The 17,362-nt window shown below is 37.0% G+C and overlaps 1 protein-coding gene across 4 annotated transcripts in view; it reads left to right on the top strand.

The window, feature by feature from the left end:
* The window catches only part of SULF2 (sulfatase 2), a 311,016-nt gene that overhangs the window by 18,955 nt on the left and 274,699 nt on the right, over positions 1-17,362 (top strand). For all 4 annotated transcript variants that reach the window (XM_088154099.1, XM_088154096.1, XM_088154100.1 and 1 more), the window contains exon 2: positions 12,423-12,485. The gene's annotated coding sequence lies outside the window, so the exon portion shown is untranslated. The remainder of the gene's footprint in view (positions 1-12,422; positions 12,486-17,362) is intronic.

Genomic DNA, 17,362 nt, shown 5'->3' with positions numbered 1-17,362 from the left:
GCGTTGACACTCAGCAGACCCTATCTGCCCTCTTTCCGGCTGTATATATACTAACTATATACTGTTGATCGATCGATCGATTAATTGATTGGCTTCCTAGCTCATTTCAGAACAGGTCATTTGGATATCCCAAGACATCTTGGAAATACTTTCTGTGGTTTGCTGAGAGTTGTATACTAGCACATTTGTTCGTTCATGGGAAGCCAGAATTCTCGGTGATGTGCAAGTGTTCTTAATGGGGAGCATTGAATAAAGCTAGCCCACTTGGGAGCAACCAACATTTCAAGATGCCTGGAGCCTTTCTTGAAGAAATAATTTCCCATTCACTGTTGGAAATAGGAAATTGGTTTGGTAGAGTTTATATCAATCTTAGGTGAGTGGATTAACCCTGATTGCTTAGCCTTGGTCCAACACTGCTGGTAGATAGCCTCTCCAGGAGCCAATGCAGCTCTCATGTCAGAAATGATTTCCTCTCCTAATACATGTGTGTAGGTGCCTTGAAGTCAGTTTTGACTCACAGCACCTGTCTGGACAAATCCATGCAGTTTTCTTGGCAGCATTTTTGGAAACGGCTTGCCATTCCTTTCTTTCTAGGGCTGAGAGAGAAAGACTGATCCAAAATCACCAGCTGGTTTCTGGGACTAAGGCAGGACTAGAACTTACAGTTTCCCAGTTTCTAACCTAATACCTTTAATCGTGCACCAAACTGGCTCTCCTAATATATAGGATTACTTGTATTCACTAAAGCTTTCCATTGCTTGTGATTTAGCAATGTTTCTCAAAAGGACCAGAAAAAAAGATGTGATTCTCATACATCACCCCTTCATTTTAGAAGTAAAATAGTACAAGTCTCTGGGGATTTTAGGGAAATAGATATGATGAAAACAATAGAAAAAGCATACACCTGGTGAGTTTGATACAAGCTTAATTCATGCATTGCAAAGCCGTTTTTCATTTTTGTCTGAGTGTTGAAGATGACAAGAATGTTGCTGAAGGTAACTCTGTAAAGTGTTCTTGTAACCATTTAGCTTTAACAAAGCTGTTAAAATATTCTGTGAAGAATAAACACAGAATCTCAAACTTTATTTAGTGAGCCTCCTTTAAGAAAAAGAATGGCAAAACCCCTCTGTCTTCTCCAGTCTTAGTAAGATCCATAGATCATATGATCCCAAGAGATTTGGTAGTAGAAATGGAAAGCAATGCCAGAGGAGGCATGTCCTGCCTCTTTTTCCTTAGTTAGAATGACTTGCAACATCACTGGTCTTGTATACAGGACATTGGAGACTTATGCAAACCAAAACAACAATACATTTTTGGGCTGTTGGCTGCTGTTGTACCCTTGTGCAGTTGTACAAAATGCAGGTTAACTAACGATACCAAGATCTAATTCAAATGATTGCAAAGGTAGCAGAGGATTGTTTAACAAATAGAGTGAATTCAATGAACAAAAAATTGGATCAACTACACTTGATTTGAAAGTAAAGCAATAGAATCCTCTTATAGTACTGTTAAGAACAAATCCAGGCTGAACAGACTTCTTGCATTAGCCTGGATAAGCCAGTTGGATCCATTTGACCTGGAGAGTCAGTATATCAAAGCAAATTCAATATAGCAAAATTTATTCTCTCTAGCACAAAAGAAAATAGTGTTTCTTAAAATCGGAAGACAAAAAAATAAGGGAAATATGTAGTATATATGTAATACAGTAACCAAAAATAAGCAATCAAAGAGTAACATATCACATATGCTAACTTTACATAACCTTTTGACCAAATATGGCACTTTTTTTTATCATGTCCTTAGCCTCCTTCTTATCACGTTCTGCCTGGTACATCCTTTTCTATAACTGTCTCCCTGTCCTTCTCAATTTGAAGAAAACTACATCTGCCGACTGCAAAGTCAAACATGGTAACAATATGGCAATTGTCTTGTTCCTTTCATTCCACTCATCCCTTACGGTACCACAAGCAGATCAGGCTTGACAGCAATACGGTGTCTAAAGACATGATACTCAACACAATATGTTCTAGAACAGAGCGTATCAAACCTTTTCTTTATCTGCACATGTATCCAGCATGAACTTGTTCCACTTGCTTGCTTGATTTGTTTATTTCATTGCATGGAAAGAGGATTTCTACAGAGTGCCATACCTGGAAGGCTTACAGAGCGTGGCTCGTGATTGTGAATGAAACACACTAAACTTTAGGTTAAGCATTCCATTTCCCCTTCTTCCTTCAAACTATACCTATTATGCAGCTCCTACAGCATTTTTAAAACTGCGAGCAAATGTGGAAAATTATTAACCATATGAGGACTAATCATGTTAACTTATTTGAATTAGTTAAAATCTATCTTCTTGTACCAAAGGTCATAGCTTAAATAAAAGTACTTTCTTCTGATGGTCTCTGATCTCCACTGTTCAATTCTACTGGATCGCTCTGGATTCTATTATTAGAAAGAATGAAACCTCTTCCTATATAGTTTCTTACTATTTTCTAAATGTCTAGTATATCTAAACTTAGTCACCAAATGTAATATTTCTTCATAGCAAAAGTGTTCTAGCCTTTTGAACATTTTGTTTGCTTTTTCTGCTATATGATATTCTTTTGGGGGTCTTTACTATAACTGTACATAATATTCTAAGTGTTCTCAAATTTGAAGTTTAACAAAGACATTATGATATGGACAGTTTCCTAATGATCCATAGCATACATGCATACATATAAATGCATATATGAGAGAAAAAATAATTTGTAGAATTGCTAATTTTTGTCTCTTGGCAACTACACAAATAACGTTTTTCATCACAGTCCCAAGATCCTTATCTTGGTCAGTTATTATCATCTTGTATCCCATATATATGTGAAATTAGGAATTTTTGCACTAAAATATATTGTAATACTTGCTTATATTTAATTGCATTGGCCATATTAAGTTCTACCCCCAAGTTTGGACAATCCTTTTACATTTATTTTTAAACCTGAAAAAAAAATGGGATCATGAGTGGACTGGTAATTCCTAACTTCAAATCTTTCTTCAGCAAGTTAAAAAGCATTGTTTATGTCACTATTGTGAAAACAGCTCATTTCAGAAACACAATATGATATTAATGGATTTAGTGTAGCAGCATCAGCAATATTAACTAATTTCTTCATTTGCATTTAAGGCATTTGTTTGGTAAAAGGATCATTAAGCATATGCAAACATTGCATACACTGTACATGTTCTTGAGATCCTAGCAAATGATGAATGGAAAAATTAGAAGATGCAGGAAAATGTAAATATCATTCTTTGTGAACCTGTATTCTGAAAAGAATGAAATATTCTTCCTTTAGGCAAAGAAACATTCATTATAGTCTTTTCACATCAGCTATTTTACATACTTGATTTGTCCCCTTTACAAAGAATATTTACATTTTCCTGCATCTTCTAATTTTTCATTTTTTTCCTGAGCATTCTTGTTGACCTGGGACTTGTCTTGGTTTTGTTATACAAGTATCCACCAGTTCTGTGCAAAAGGAAGTACCATAATTCCAATTAATTCACATACTATACTGTAATCTCTTAAATAATTCTGGGTCTATCTCCCTTTTTTTTTGTTTTTGTTTTTGGTATTAACAGCCATGGATCATTTGCCAAATGTTTGGTTAAATAACTACACAGTAGATTACACAGTGAGATTTTGTCTTACCTTTAAATAATTGGTAGGTAATTGTTCAAACCTACCTGAGGAATACTGGGGTGGTTGAGCAATCCAATTAAGTCTTAGATCCAATGGGAAGCAGCTGAACTTTTTAAAAATTGTGCTTGCTACAGATAAAAAGCATCTTCAATAGACCATCAATCAATAAAGCTATGTTCTCATGTCCCAGGGCCAATCAAATAATTTATCCTGCTTGCTGTTTTTTTGGGGGGGGGTGTCTTTAAATTTTAGATATAAATAAATAATTCTAATAAAGCACTGAACATGTTCATATGTTATGTGTGTAGTCAAGAAAAACACCACAGGTAGATGTGAGGGAAATGTCAGCAAGTTTGAATGGAGCCAGCCTGAGTTTCTTCCTAATACTTTCTCCTTTCCCAGGACTCAAGGCATGCCTCTATAATTTTTGTTTTGTAACAGCTTTTGAATGTTTTTCCCAAGGTCATCTCCATGGTTCCCTACAGGAAACCATTTTTGACCTTGTGTTATAGTTGTGTGATTGCAGGGGATCATTTCCAGAAATGTCTATCCATGCATGGAATGGGTGCTGTTGATCAAATGGATTTTTCTTCTCCCCTGAAGCCTCCTGGGCGCTCCAGAAATCTTCCCAGGACACTTGAGTAACCTTCTGTAGCTGTTTGGAGGGAGAAGTAGGAGGCTTCAGAGGAGAGGAAGAAATCCATTTATGTGTAATTGTATTTAGGCTTGTGGATGGTTTATCTGCAAAAACGGAACATTAAATATTCTGATTCAAGATTTAGTTTAGAGGGGTTTTTTCCTAGTCACATAGGCTGTTCAGTCTGACTGGTATTATTCCTTGTTCTGCTGCTAAGTTCTGCTAATAGGAGAAGTGGACAACTGGCTCTCTAAGTTTGCTCTTTAGTTAGAAAGTCTTTATCCTGTCCCTTAGGAGCAATCTTTTTCTAGTTAATAAACTGAACTCATAAACTCAGTACTATATTGTAGGTACATAAGTATGATTAATTTATTGCATATAAGTTTCCTTTTAATAACTATTCCAAGTTATGTAAATGAATTCAAGCAACAAGTGAATGCCCAATTATTACAAACTTCCATAGAAACATTAGAGCCTATAAGAAGTATATGAGATTTATTCTAGTAATGGAATAACCAGCTAAATTACCAAAATGTTGCACAATATCAATAGATTTTGATATAGAACACATATAACTATCAATAAAATGTAACATAGCATCACCATATAGTAATAATCCAAGTTCAGCTCCAGGCACTGTTACACCTTAAAAGTCTTTCATTTGTCTAATAAGGCAAGCCAGTGGTTAAAATAAAATTAGAAGGAGATAAAGGAAATCCTTGTTGAGTTTATGTGACATCTTGATAGATGAAAAAAAGAATCCATATTGCAGAAATTTCCATTGCACTGTGTCAAAGGCTTTTTACTTATCTAAGAAGTCCACCAACAATTCTGAATGTAAATCTAGAATGTCAGTTAGTAATATAATGTCAGACACTTTGCATCCAAAGATTGAGCAGGGTGAATCAATCAGAGGTGATATTGTGTGTAATCTAGAGGTCATAGTCAATGTCAGTATCTTTGCCTTGGCATTTAATAAGGAAATCTGGTGATAATCTTCTACATTCAGCAGGATCTTTAACAACTTTCAAAGTCACAGTTATACAAGTCCCACTGAAGGAGAATAAAAAAAACTTATTTAAAAAGTCATCCTTATAGGTCTCTCATAATGTGGCAAATTGCTCAATATACTAATGCAATTACTGTCTGGATTTGGAGGGTTTTTTTTTTTTCTGGTCCTGTTTTTCATTGATTTAATGGTATCTATTATTTCTTGTAGAGATAAAGATGAAGCTAAATTGGCATCTCCTCTTAAGATGAGCTGTGTTATATAAAAACGAATTCATTTCTTTGTTACATTTGACTCAGTACTATACCTTCAAGAATAAAAATAATTGTTGATAATAGTCAGAGTCATTATATATAGGCATTGCTAATAGTTGAGATAATATTACATTGTTGCAACTCTTTCACCCAAGAAGCTAATAATTTGTCAGGGTCTTCACTTCATCTTGCTTTGTATGATTCAGTTAATATTCTGCTTCAAGTGTATAAATGCTGTTTAGCATTCATAAAAGCTTTATATAATTCTGCTGAAGGTCATCTTGTAAATTTGCTCAAAGGTTCCTTAACTTTTTTCCCCCCATATTTCCTTTTTAAACTTTTTTATTTTTATTTTTCCACGAAACAAGCAATAATATGACTCCACTCCAATTAACTAATAAATTCACAGAATATTTGTTCATAATAAAACATTCTTCAAATTCTTTTGTATCTGTTTTATAAAAAGTAAATCCTAATTTATATTTATTCCATTTATATCCTGCCACAGTCTAAATAACCAGGCAGTTTACAAGATGGGAGAATGGGAAATTCTTTTATGTAGTCATTGATACATAGTACTAGGGCATGATTAAATGAAGCAGTATATTTGTTAATCGATTCAGGATCAAGATACCAGAAAATAATCTAATTGAAAACAACTCTGCTGTAGAAGTGGAAGAAGAAAAACTCTAATGACAAAAGATTTAAAAGTTGCCATATATCCACCAAATTAAACTCCAGCATATAGGTTTGCACTATTTTCCATAAATGAGAATGCAGTTTAGGTGGGGTAGAATTCCATCACAATAAGGGATCTAAATCTTGATTAAAATGACCAGCCATAATTATCTGACTGACAGCCAAATAAAAAGTCAAATCATCTGTGTAATATATCTGGAAAATCCTAATTAGAACCAAATAATTAATAAATACAGTATGTTTATTAAAACACTTAAATCTCCCATATTAAAAACTAACTTTCTGGATCACTTTTTCCTTGTTACATCGCACATTTTGAGCATATGCTATAGATTTCTAGCACATATTGAATTTCCACTAACGTATAGCTTACCAGTTCATCCTCTAGATCAGTGTTTCTCAATCTTGGCAACTTTAAGATGTGTGGGCTTCCAGAATTCTCCAGCCAGCATGCTGTGGAATTCTGGGAGTCGAAGTCCACACATCTTAAAGTTGCCAAGATTGAGAAACATTGATCTAGATAAGAGAATCAGGTCTTATGGAAGAATATGAATTTATGGTAAAAAGAAAAAGAAAAAAACCTTCAGGTTTAAGTTGCCCAATTTGCTAAGTATCTGCCTTTTCCTGGAAGGACATTTAAGGCTTTTTATGTTCCATGAAACTAATAGAGCCATATATGTACTGGTAGTCCTCGAGTTATGACTACTCGTTCAGCAACCGTTCAAAATTATGACGGTGCTGAATGAGGGGCACTTATGACCAGTCCACGAAGTTGCAGCACAGTCAAGTGATTGTGATCTGGGTGCTTGGCCACGGTCGTGAGATCACCATTTGTGACCTTCCCTGCCAGCTTCCCACAAGCAAAGTTAATGGGGAAGCCAGTAGGGAAGATCACAAATCACTCCTGAAAGTTGCTTCTGCCTTTTTATCTCACAAGGAGCCCCACTATGGAGTACAAGATCCCAGGGATTTTGTACTTCATAGCACCCATGCCCACCGACACTCCCTAGTGCATGCCCACCAGCCCACGCTCCATAGTGCACACTTGCCCACTGTCCCCGCTGGCCCGCCCACACTCCCCAGTGCCTGCCCACAGCCCTCACTGGCCTGCCTGCTCTCTCCAGTGCAATGCCTGCAGCCTTTTCTGGGCTGCCCATGCTCCCCAGCACCCGCCCGTGGCCCCCGCTGGCCTGCTCACATTCCCTAGTGCCTCCCCACCCCCACGGCACCTGCATACCCCCTGCACTCCTTACTTGGGCCTCTTCCCACTTAACAAACCACGTGTCCTGGGGTTACAGTGGCAACCAGGACTGCTGGCTTTGCTATCACTAAGCAATGTGGTCACGTGATGTTGCGCTTTATGATCTCATCGCTAGGTGACAGCAGTCTTGATCTCAATTGCTGTCATAACCTGAGGATTACCTATATCAGTATGTGTATAATAACAGTTCCCAAATGTATCCTGTAGCCAGTTAAGAACTTTCTATAATTCTTGCCTTTGGAATTTTTTCCATTCTTATTTGTAAAAGTCTTTAGGTCAGAAATATATTTAGACCTCCTTGCCTGAAAATCATCACAGAGTTTCAATAATATCCAAATCTGGGAACTGTGAAGGCCATTCAAATTTGCTGGAAGATGTCAAGTTTAACTTTGTATGATGGATGTGTGTGTGTGTGTGTGCGCGTGTATATAAACTTTGTATGATGTAGACTGGAATCATTTTCTGTTCATTTAGGAATCCACTGATTTGTCTACTGGTGCCGTCCATAGTTCTTCAGGCACTCTGTCTACCAAATCTAATCCTCTAAATCTATTCATCACCTTCACTGTGTACTCACAAGGAATATGATCTAAGTCATACCTGAGTGGTCTAGTGGTTTTCCCTACATTCTTCAATTTAAGCCTAAATTTTGCAGTAAGAAGAATTTTGTTTTTGCTGTCTGTATAGAGCTTCTCCATCTTTGACTGCAAAGTATGTAATCAATCTGGTTTCGGTATTGACCATCTGGTGATGTCCATGTGTAGAGTCATCTCTTGTGTTGTTGGAAATGAGTGTTTGCTATGACTAGCTTGTTCTCTTGACAGAACTCTATTAGCCTTTGCCCTGCTTCATTTTGTGCTCCAAGGCCAAACTTGCCTGTTATTCCGATTACTCCTTGACTTCCTACTTTAGCATTCCAATCCCCTATGATGAAAAGGACATCTTTTTTTGGTGCTAGTTCTAGAAGGTGTTGTAGGTCTTCATAGAACCGGTCAACTTCAGCTTCTTCAGCATCAGTGGTTGGGGCATAGACTTGGATTACTGTGATGTTGAATGGTTTGCCTTGGATACGCATTCTGTCATTCTGTCGTTTTTGAGGTTGTACCCCATTACTGCCTTTCCCACTCTCTTATTGACTATGAGTGCAACTCCATTTCTTCTAAGGGTTTCTTGCCCACAGTAGTAGATATAATGGTCACCTGAATTAAATTCACCCATTCCCGTCCATTTCAATTCGCTGATTCCCAAGATGTCGACGTTCAATCTTGTCATCTCATGTTTGACCACATCCAGCTTGCCTTGGTTCATAGATCTTACATTCCAGGTACCTATACAATATTGTTCTTTACAGCATCGGACCTTCTTTTCGCTTCCAGATACATCCACAGCTGAACGTCCTTTCGGCTTTGGCCCAGCCGCTTCACTCTTTCTGGAGCTACTTGGAAATGCCCTCCGCTCTTCCCCAGTAGCATATTGGACACCTTCCGACCTGAGGGGCTCATCTTCCGGTGTCATATCTTTTAGCCTTTTAACATTGTCCATGGGGTTTTCTTGGCAAGGATACTGGAGTGGGTTGCCATTTCCTTCTCCAGTGGACCACATTTTGTCAGAACTCTCTGTCATGACCTGTCCGTCTTGGGTGGCCCTGCACGGTATAGCTCATGGCTTCACTGAGTTACGCAAGCCCCTTCGCCACGACAAGGCAGTGATCCATGAAGGGGAAAAAGGAAAATATAAGGCAAAAAAATATAAATGAAACTTTAAAAAAATCATTAGGATTTCTGGATAGGCCATACAGTAGTGAAATCACAGTATAGGATCTCCGTCTTTCCCTGTGCCAGGTCAGCTTATTCTCCTCAAAAAAATAGAATTTAAAAAGGCTACAATTCCTTTACCCTTCTTAGAAGCAGCTAGTTGATAAAACTTTCTCTCCAATTTTCAGAGTTAAACAAAAAGTTCATTGATAAAAGAAAAAAGGATTTGATCCCTTTTTGTTCAGCCACTCTTTACTGAATAGCTTTTGCTTTTCAGCTATCTGTGGAGGAAATCTAGAAAACCCTAACCTTCTTTGCATTCCTTTCATTAATTTCCACTTGCCATAACAAATTCAGAATATGGTTCTCTACTGTAGATCTCAGGAATAAAAAATGAGACTATACTTTTTTGCTAAATAGAAACAAACTCTCATGATAAGCAGCTTCAATGTCAAGCTTTTACTTTGGCTGTAGTGATAGTGATAAAATCTCAAGGATACATTTTTCCATGAAAGTTACTATGGGCTGATCTTGCTCAGTAGCATAAGGAACATTGAGAAAACAAATTATTTCTATATTAAAGATCCTGTAGGTAGATCACCTTGAATATCATTGTTTATTTTCAAAACATTTGCCATCTCTGTTGCAAGCTGTTTTTCAGAATTTTAAAGTTGAGTAATTTTTGTCAGCAATTTTTTTCAGTTCTGTCATGTTTTTATCTAAAGTAGCAAATCTCTAATTTAAATCGTCAAATTTCTGAATTAGATGATCCACTCAGGTTTTTATCTGCATAAATGCAGCCCTTCTAAAAAGCTGTATTTCATGGGAAGAAGCTTTTAAAGCAGTGAAAAGCTCAGTTTGGTTTTCTTTTCCTTTTGCATCTCAGAAAAATTCAGTTGAAGCTGTCAGGTGATCTGCTGCCAGCTGGCCAGAATGCTGTCCTGGGGGGTGGGGGAGGATCTTGTTTTCTGTATCTTCTTAATTCCAGACCTATAATAAATCAAATGCATAACACCACTGGCCAGTACTTCAGACAGGAGAGGTTTTCAGTTTACCCATTAAGCAATAAAGCACTCAAAGGGTAAGGAGATTGCTATTTAACTCAGGAATGAATTGAAGTCATAAGTCAGCACATTGATGTATCATGCCGAAAGTCCCATATACTGCCTCAAATCTCATATACTGTCATATCAGCAAATAAGTTTCATAAGAACTGCTCACAGAAATGTGTGTGTGCCTTCTTTGTAATGTCTTTTAAATTGTTATCCTGAAAGCAGGAGTAATATTTCTCAGCTGTTGTGGCAACGTTTTTTCCTTGCACAAGAGTGAAGCAAAAATTCTAATAATAATTTGCTTCCTAAACCAATATCCCTATGCTTCATTTTGTGTCTCACATATCATTCTGAACGTAGGGGAAGGGTGGAGAACAAATATAAAATACTAATCTAGCTAGAGCAGTACCTTTTGGATTGTTTTAATAAGGGTTTTTTATTGTGTGATGCTGATTACCTTTCAGCTTTTTTTTTTAACGGGCAATCTTTAAGTGTTGAGGCTATAAATAGGATGCTTTAATTCACCACCCTCAAATCTAGCTAATTTTGAACTATTTTAGTATTATAAGATGAACCTTTGTTTAAAGTTGATAAAACAGCACCCTGTTCTATTTATACTATAATTTAGAAAACACTTATTTTTTGTTAAGGTATACTAAATATTAAGTCTGTAGAAAGCTTTGGATGGTGCTTTGACTAAACTTGTATGGACTCAGAAGCTAAGCAAGGTTGGTCTTGGTTAATACTTGAGTGGGAAATCTCCAGGGAAATGCAAGATATTTGGCTAGATTAGGAACTTAAAAACAATTTTGGAATAAGGTAATGACAAATGACTTCTGTATCATTGCCAAGAAAACTACACAGATATGTCCTCAAAGAGACCAGCAATCCAGCTTGACCAAATTACTTCTCTTTGCTTTGACAAGTATTTCTTTAAAATTATACCATAAAGCAACATGCCCCTATCCGCTTGTTTGCTTCACCTAACTTCTCCAGCAGTTCCAATATTTGGAAGAGGCTTCTGCACATGTGCAGTCTTTTTTTCCTGGAGGGCACATTTCCTACTTTGAGAGCATGTTACAGGCATCATAGGGGAGGACTGTGAGTTCCTAGTATGGTTACTAGAATGGATGATAATAATCACAAAAATGTGATTAGTGACAAATGGGTGGAGTTGTTGTCTTTTATCACTTAGAGTTCTGTCTTGTCTTCTGTTTCATCTTATCTTTGTCTTTTTTCCAAACAAAAGTTGGGGCTCAAGTAACCCAACATACAACAACATATATATAACTATAACTATATAAATGTGACAAATAAATAAATACTTATTTTTGTAAGAATGCCTATGGAGCCAAATAAACAGGTTGGAGCTTTTCTTTGTCGAATGCCACCTTCCAATTATTTGTGAATTTTAAAAATTTAAAATGATTAAAGTAAAATGAGGCAGAGAACTGAAGCTCTATTTTCTGTAGTTCCATTTCACTTGTGCAGTATCTGAAAAGATCCTAAGGCTGTAGCTCTTAGGCATGTTATGCAAGAAGCTGGGTTTACTGCAGCCTACCATTCTTCATATTCAGTTCTAGTTTATGAATTCCTATTTCACGTTATATCTAACTTTATTTTTTTAAAAAATCTCTTAAACAGCTACCAGCAAGAGAAGAGAAAAAAGTAAAGTAAAAAAGTTAAAAAGTCATCTCTTTGACATGAACTTGACTTCTGGTGATACATCCATGTTTGTTTCTTGACAAGATGGACGTAGTTTGTCACTGAATTATTTTGGAATGTTTTTCAGATTTCCCAGTCTACCTGACAATCCTATAATTTCATTATGATCTTTTATCGAAATATAAACCAATCCTGTTTTGCTTTCCAAAATCAGATAAACTTAGCTAGGTGCTGTCACCTCTCTGTCAAACTACAGGAAGCCAGTCCCAGATAGTGGAAAAATTAATACCAGAACTAAATAAGTAATAATATAAATTAGTGTTACTGTCTTTAGATTAATAATATAAATTATTACTTTAGAGGATAACCCAAGATACATGTTGAATAATTTTTCTCTTTTTGTTTTAAGGTCAGTATATATCATATAACAGCTCTGGAAATAAAAAAGGAATGATGTGGCTTTTTCCCTAAAGTAAGTTATTTTTTCTTTTAGCACTCACTCAATTTCATAAAAGTAAGCTTTTTAAAAATTCTATGATTAAAGTAATAAAACATTTAGTTTCACTACAAGCTTTGCTGCCATTAACTGTAGACTTAGTAAAGTAAGGTATCTTACACAAACTTTTTAAAAATAGATTTGATGACTATTTGAGGTGTAATGGAATGAGGCAGCATCTTGAATATAGTTTAAATTAAATTAAATTAAATTAAGAAAAAAAACTTATATTGGTATATCCTGCTGTGCGTCAGAATACTGTATGTGCCTCCTAGCTTTGACGGAATAGTATGAACATACTATACTGAAAGGAAAATAGTAATTTAATATGTTTCTGTCAGGTGACCAGCAACCTTCTATATGTATACCCAGAGTCACTTTTTGTGAGATGGGTGGCAATATAAATTTGATAGATGATAGATAGATAGATAGATAGATAGATGGGAGGGAGGGAGGGAGGCTATATTTGGCAAAGATCATAGCCACTGTAATACGTAAATGTGATTTTGATGCTTTATCCTCATAATTATCAAGTGAACTAGTGAGGTGGCTCCATTATTAATATCCCTTCGCTTATGGGTAATTGATCATTGTTTTAGGTATTTATTAATTGTTTTAGCTTGTTGTACACTGTCCAGAGTCACTTGTTGTGAGATGGGCAGCTATATAAATTGGACAAATAAATAAATTAGTTGATGGTGTGTAAATTTGGAAAATGATTTATGTTTGGCAAAAGCTGTGTGGACCAAAAGGTTTGCTCTTTAGCAGGTTATAGAGAAATGTGCTTGTTGTATGTTTGCAAATTCGAAGAAAGCATATGACCCAGTGAATAGGCTTTGGTTATGGAATGTTTGCATGAATATGGACATGTATCTGCATGAGAGCAGTGGGAGAGCAAATGATGAAATACACATGACAACATCATCATGGAAATGCCTTGACCATTTGTATCATGCCTTGAATATTTGAATCAGACATCAGGATGCAAGTACACAATGGCTGCATATGCATGATGATGTCACCACATATGTGTTGTTGCTGAGGCATCATTGTGATTTGCTACAGTTGCTGCTGAACATGGAGTGGAGGTTTTGTTGCAGAATCTGATGAGAGTTGTAATGGAAGGAAGGCAAGCATGACAATAAATGGAATACTTAGTGAATTATTCAACATTGAGCCAAAAGTAAGACAAGGGTTTTAGTTGTTTAACGGATTTATGAATAAATATATAAGAATAAATATATAAGAAGTGTTTATGATGATAAAAGTGTTGGCAGGGGATATTAATATGTGTGTTCTTTTGTATTCAGACAATGCCATATTATGGGTGGTGTGGGTCTTCCGGGCTGTGTGGCCGAGTTCTTGAAGTTTTGTTTCCTAACGTTTTGCCAGCACCTGTGACCGGCATCTTCAGAGTGCAGGAGCACAGACAGGAGCAGTTCTCTCTGTGCCCAGGGTGATGTGACCCTCCAACCACCACCCATGTCAGAAAAGAGGCATTATCAAAACCCTCATGGATTGTGCCAATCGGATCTGCGAAACCCAATTCCTAAACTCTGAACTTAACCACCTTAATTGGGTCCTACAAGCGAATGGCTACTCCAAAAATGAAATAAAAAGAGCCATCAAACCAAGAAAGCAACATGCGACTGAAGAAGAAAAACAGCCACCCACCAACAAAGTATTTCTGCCCTATATCAAAGGGGTCACAGACCGCATGGGAAAACTGATGGAAAAACACAATTTCCAAACAATCTTCAGACCCACCAGAAAAGTACAAGAAGTGCTAAAATCAGCAAAAGACAAAAGGGATCCCCTCACCGCCGCAGGAGTATACCGTATACCATGCAGTTGTGGGCAAGTATACATCGGGACCACAAAACGCAGCATCCATACCAGGATAAAAGAACACGAAAGGCACTGTAGACTACAGCAACCAGAAAAATCTGCACTAGCTGAACATGCTCTCAAGCACACTGGACACAAAATCCTATTTGAAAACACAGAGATACTGGACAACACCAACAGCCACTATACCAGGCTATACCGGGAAGCCATTGAGATTCACAAACACCAGCACAGTTTCAATAAAAAAGAGGAGAGTCTAAAAATCAACAAAACCTGGCTACCAATCCTGAAAAATACAGCCTGCAAAAGGTCAACGAACTCAGCTCAACCACCAGGACATGTGAACAGTTCACACAATGAACTTGCTAATCACCCCCAGCAGCCCCTCCTTAACAATTCAATAGAAGAAAAAACCCTGCCTAATCCCCAGGAAGAAGCAGCCACTCAGTAACTCAGCCCCCCCACACACACCCCCAATCCCCCTTTCCCCCCTCAGATCTCTATAAATACCCACAGAAGGGTCACATCACCCTGGGCACAGAGAGAACTGCTCCTGTCTGTGCTCCTGCACTCTGAAGATGCCGGTCACAGGTGCTGGCAAAACGTTAGGAAACAAAACTTCAAGACCACGGCCACACAGCCCGGAAGACCCACACCAGTCATCGTATGCCGGCTGTGAAAGCCTTCGACAATACAATGCCATATTGTTGGTTGAGAACACAAATAATTTGTAATGAAAGTTAGATTGTATGATGCAATGAAGAGTATGAATCTAAAAATCAATCTGTTAAAGACCAAGATATTTGAGTTTGTTATAAATGACCTGAAATGACATTTGTGACTGTGGGAAGGCAGACTGTGGGAATTTACACCAATAGGAGATCAGGCATTCTAAGACAATAAGAAACAGGAAGAAGTCTAGGTGAGTAGGCATCTGGAAATAACACCACGTTCCATCAGAAATGGGAGTATGCACTTAACAGTAAATTCCACTAGAGAAGGGAAGATTTATTTTGGGGCTGAGTTCATGAATCTGTGCTTGCTATAAAAGGAGGATGGAATCATGAAGCTCACAGGAAGACTTCTGATCCAGGTTGACGATTTGCTGCCAAAATCCCTAACCAGTGCCTGGTCAGCCTGGTTGTGGGATGGTACATAAGAGTGTGAATGGGAATTGATTGCTGAAACTGTTGAAACAATTTTAATTACTTACATTTTGTCCCTTTGGTCTCGTATCTATTGTTGCAAAAGATCCCAAATATTTCAACTTTGCTCCCTGAATGCAATGACCTCTACATCTCAAAGTAGAAAGCAAGGATACACAGATTAGAGCTCAGCTTCGTAAGGAAAATTGTGAAATACATAAATAGTGAAAAACATGAGGAAGTAAATAAATGTATGTACCTCTGTAGCATGTTTACTTAAGAGGCAAAAATGGATAAAGAAATTTTAAGACATGAAAATGCTGATAGAAAAATAGTGGGTAGTCTGTGGCAGGAAATGAATGTTTGTTAAAATAAGTGAAAAAATGGTTGTATATAACAGTGTGCCGTTACCCACTTTGTTATATGGAACTGAGAGTGTCGTGACATATGTAATAAGGTGAGTGCAATAAGAATGGAATATTTAAAAAGCGTGGGTGGTTAAACAGAGAGCGAGAGAGAGTCAAGAATGAATGGGTAGCGAATGTATATGGATTGAATACAAAAATGACTATATGAAAGAAATATGGTGATTTGGTTTGGTCATAAACAATGAATGAAAAAGGACTGAATCACATAACAGATATACTAAGGAAGAATGAATGGGTTGAAAGTTGGGAGAAAATTGAGAAAGTCATATCAGATGGCATTGATAAGATTCTCAAAAAGAGGAGTTTAAAAAGTAAGATGCACTGAATGACTCTGGCTGTGACGAAAGCAAGGATGGTTTGCAAGGATAGGAAACTATGGAAAATAGCGACTGGTATAAAGTGATAATGTGGTATAAACTAGATTTAGATATATTTCCTTTAGCTTTTCTTTCTTTGGCTCACTATTTCTTACTCCTTTTCTGTGCTTGTTGTTTACCCTAGAAATTCAGCTCAGCTCCTGGAGACTTCATGGAGATGTCCATGTTGTTTCTTGGCAACAGTACAGAAATGGTTAGCCACTGCCTTTTTCTAGGTTGTTTTAAAGACTTCCCTGACTAGGGTAGAGCTCAGGGATTTTGTGGTGGTCTCTCATTCAAGCACTAACCAGGTAGTTATCTCACCCTGCCTATCCTTGTAAGGACAGCTAGATGCATCCACCTGATCCACCATTACCGCGTAGCCTTAAAAGATGTAGGTTATTCAAGACAAAGCAGTGTCTCTCCATTTTGAACAACCCTGTTCTATAAGATACCACTTTCTTAATTACACACACTCCCTCTTTTCAGCACATTCAACATTAATATTTCATGTGTATTTGGAATCTTTAATTAGTAGTAAAATCAATTGCATAAAAATGATTTACGTCAGGCTCTTTGGCAGTTGCCTGATTCAAAATAACTTCTTCTCCAAGTACAGTTGCAGAGTTCTCTTTAGCAAGTTGTATTCAGATGAAGGAGGTAAGTTTACAAGAATTTCAGCAAGTGAACTATTTTCAGTTTAGAACCAATGCATTTCTAGATGCAGAGATTTGATTCTTCTCACAGCCTTCCTCTGTAATTATATAAGCAACTAGCTGAAAAGTTTTCTCTATCACCAGTGAACAGACTGAAATTTGCAGTTAGTTGCTGATAGAATGGTCTTGAATCTTTACCTGAGTGAGAACCAACTCTTCCAGTATAGTTAATTTCACAATTCTAGTAGCAATGAGATTTGAGGAAATAATAATTTTATTTGCTGGTTCATCAGATTCCATCTTCTGTTTTAAAAGGGTTTTCTGAATTTGAATTTTGCGGTCAGTTTGACTTCAAGATGAATATATTTTATTTCTGTTGAACAGTCTGTGTCACCAAAAAAAAAAAAAAGATTAAGTAAT

The sequence above is a fragment of the Python bivittatus genome, unplaced genomic scaffold (genome assembly GCF_059951505.1).
Source record: "Python bivittatus isolate LINGU-HERP-01145 unplaced genomic scaffold, Pbiv_v1 ctg000700_np1212, whole genome shotgun sequence".
Lineage (NCBI taxonomy): Eukaryota > Metazoa > Chordata > Lepidosauria > Squamata > Pythonidae > Python > Python bivittatus.
This window is presented reverse-complemented; position numbering and strand designations above follow the sequence as displayed.